Genomic DNA, 4,145 nt, shown 5'->3' with positions numbered 1-4,145 from the left:
TAAAATGGGTGTACAAAAAAGATAAATTTTGAAGGAGAGGTTATGTGTTATAAGGCTCGACTTATGGTGAAGGACTATAGATAAAAGGAGGAAATTAATTATGATGCAGTATTTGCTCCTATCATGAGAATGGAGTCAATCTAACATCAAATCTCGTTAGCTGCTCAAAACCAATGGCCGATTATATAAATGGATGTGAAGTCAGACTTTCTAAATATAGTGTTGAAGGAGGAGGTGTACGTCGAGTAACCAATCGGGTATATGAAGAGAGTGGATGATAAGAAGTGATGAGATTGAGAAAATCCTTTACTGGATGAAGTAGGTTCCTTGTGCTTGGAATGAGAGAATTGACGAGTATTTCAAGAAAAAAGAGTATGAGCAATGTCCATACGAGCATGTCTTGTACACAAAGAAATCATAAAATGATATGATGGTAGTCGTTCTCTATGTCGACGACCTCATATTCACCGTAAGCAACCCATAACTAATTAAGGAGTTCAAAGAGGTAATAAAGAAAGAGTTTGAGATGACAAACTTAGGACTGATGAAATATTTTCTTTCCCTAGAAGTGAAGTAGTTGAAATTTTAAAGATGTTTAAAATGGAGGACTGCAACCTAGTTTCTACTCCAATAGAACCAACCAATAAACTCTCAAAGTTTGATGGAGGAGAACGAGCTGATGTTGGGAGATATCGAAGCTTAATCGAAAGTTTAAGGTATCTTACAAGCACGAAACCTGACCTAATATTGAGTGTTGTGATAGTAAGTAGATTCATGGAGGATCCAAGCTATCAAATTGGAAGGCCTTGAAGAGAATTCTGAGATATGTTCGAGGAACCCTTTCACTTGGTCTTTTCTATTTAAAATCATATGACAACCGATTAGTGAATTACTTGGATAGTAATTGGTGTGGTGATGTTGATGATCTGAAAAGTACTTCGGGTTATGTATTTCTACTCATGAATATGACTTTTACTTGGTTGTCAAAGAAGTAGTCTATTGTAACTCTGTTGACCTGCGAGGTTGAGTATGTGGCGGCCTCTTGGAGCGTGTGTTATGTAGTCTATCTTTCAAAATTACTATGGAATTTGGGAGTGATTCGAGATGAAAGAACTATGATCCGAGTTGATAACAAGTCGACAATGGAGTTGACAAGGAACTCGGTTAATCATGGAGGAACAAGCGCATTGACGTCCAATTTCATTTCATTCGAGAACAAGTCAAAAAATGAAAGGTTGAGCTGAAGCATGTTGAAATTCGAGCTCAAGCCGCTGACGTATTCACCAATCCACTACCGACCACACTACTGGAGAGTTGTAAAAATCTTATTGGAATGAGAGATGGGAAAAGTATTTATGTTTAAGGGGGAGATTTGTTGAAAAACTTAAATTAAGACGTTTTATTTTTTATGTTTAATATTTATATAATAATATTAATGGTTTTAGGGGTGAATGGGATAACTAAGAGATATGTTATTTTGGCATTTGAAGAGTCAAGCATATGAATATTCAATGCTTTCCTAAAAAGACTTTTAAGAATTCATTTGAGATGAAATAAGAATAAACTTTTTTTTGACCTCTTGTTACCAACATCAACCAAAATTTCATTTGTTTATACTCCTTCTACTATTTGGACGTGTTCTTTTTCAACTTAACTTGGTTGATTAACCAAGTAAAAATTGAATTCGACTATTCAATAAAGAATAAAGTTCTAGTTCGTTAACAATGTAGATTGCAATTTTCTTCTTCTCGAATAAATATGAAGAAATTTCTAGAAATTCATTGTCACCATCAATCAAGACAAACCTATAGTTAAGCCAAGATGGAGTATGCTGTAATAACTTTATAATGTCAAGAATTTTATATCATAAGTTGTCCAATAACATAACATATCCATATCTTTTATATGTGACTTATTTTAAATTCATTCACATATTTGATGGTTTTAGTAGGATATAATATCTGAAAAGACTGTTCATTACACAGAACATAGTTTCGATTAATAGCGAAGGTAATGTTGGAATTTATGGGGTCACTAGTATATTAAATAATTGTGCAAATATCATCTTTAAAATAATCTAAAATAATGTGATCTAATGTGAAATTAAGTTTATGCCTTATGGGTGTATTTGTCATGAATATAAACTGAGGATACCTAAGTGCCAATTCAAATTTTATGAAAAAACTAAATTAGAAATGATCAAACTATAATAACTGACAAAATATTAGTTATTTTATAATGGTTCCTATTTGAGGTATGGTTATTTCTCAATTGCGTCCCCATCAATTGAGAGAGAAAATAATTGACATACTCATCAACAAATTGTAAGAACCATTTCATCTAAGGAAAGTCTAAGAACATAGAATATTAAAGAACATTTTCATTCTAAAGAAAGAGAAGATTCATGATTACAATTAAGGTACACTACCGCATTCAAATTTTAATTTTTAACAATTTAAATTAAAATCTAATTCGAATAATTCTAACAATTGGTATCAGAGCTGTCCTAATTTAATTTTGTGAGAATTTATATCATTCGGTGTAGATATATATGTATGGATTTATGATAATTTCAAATCATATTGTTGGGTATATATATTGGTTTTGATAATTTCAAAACATAATATTAGGAATATATTGATTTTGATAATTTGAATATATATATTTTAGATTTGAAAATTTTAATCGGAAATATATATATATATATATCTTTAATTAAGATTCATATATTATGTATTAAGATTAAATTTTATGATGTTATCTATCATGAAGATTGACGATAAATTAAAGGGTATTTGAATTATCTTTACTTAAGCAATCATGAAGTAAGATCCCTAAATTTATGAATATTTGAATTTTCTCTATCATTAAGCAAAATATATATGGATGAATTTAGATGATTTTAAAAGCATGTTTTTACAGAATATATAGATATATTAATTTTTGATAATATCAAATGATTAGTACGCAATATAAAGATGTATGATGTTATCATTAAGATCCTAGATTTATGAATATTTAGATTCTCTTTAAGTTACTAAATTTATGAATATTTAGATTCTCTTAAAATTTCTAGATATATGAATATTTAGATTCTCTTTAATTTCCTAGATTTATGAATATTTAGATTCTCATTTTGACTATTGACTGTTAAATAATTATTATTAAAAAATTCCTAAATTTAAGGATAGTTATCGTATTTTGATAGGATCGGTGCAACCAATAGAGACGGGAGTCTGACTGTTGTTAGTAACTTCAGATAAATGGATTGATAGAAATCATAATAGGGATTAATATCACTTTCAATTCTTTGCAAACCTTCACAAACTCTTGAAACGATTCAAGTGTGGAACTGTTTGTTAGGGTTTGAAGCTTTGAACCAATGAGAGATAAAAGACAAAAGGAAAGAACACAATAAGTTGTTTATGGATGTTTAGAGCTAACTCTCATACGTCACCCCTTCTTCCAACAACTGGAAGGATTTCACTAAACTTCTTTAAATCAAATACATCTTACTGAATAGATAACACTCTATTGAACAGAACAAACTTTGTTCAACTTATAATATGATCAATAATATCTCTCAGTTAGACAGTGTTTTTTAATCTCTCTTGAACTTGAAAAAAATGATGTATAATTAGTGCAAGAGTACGCTTTTAAGGTTGTAGCGAAATGAGCAAAGTGACTGGTGATTCGGCAAATGTCCTTGAGCATCTATTTGTAGTAGAAGGACACAAACGGTCGAATCTTCTTCATGGACACGTGGCAAGCGCCCATTGGAAAGCCTCCATAGTACAGGAGTACAACACACTCTGTGCTCATGGATCGTGGTTGTACTGAACGATAGTGCACCGGATATCCTTTTGGAACTGTCTTGTACTAAACAAGTAGTGAGAAGAATATTCGCGTACGTGGCATTCATTCATTTGATGCAAATAGCTGGCATATTAGACTACAAGAAAGAGTGGAGCAAGAGTAATGTACAACTAGTTGATTGTGGATAGACATATGCTAACTTCAAATAGCTGCTGAAGTGAGGCATTAGACGTACTCCATTAGACTACAGAGTCTAAGGGAGAGTCTAAGGGAGTTAGACGTCAACGTCTAACAACGAGTTCCATTAGACCACCAAATCTAATGGAGTT

The sequence above is a fragment of the Impatiens glandulifera genome, chromosome 6 (assembly GCF_907164915.1).
Source record: "Impatiens glandulifera chromosome 6, dImpGla2.1, whole genome shotgun sequence".
NCBI lineage: Eukaryota > Viridiplantae > Streptophyta > Magnoliopsida > Ericales > Balsaminaceae > Impatiens > Impatiens glandulifera.
Note: the sequence above shows the minus strand (reverse complement) of the source record.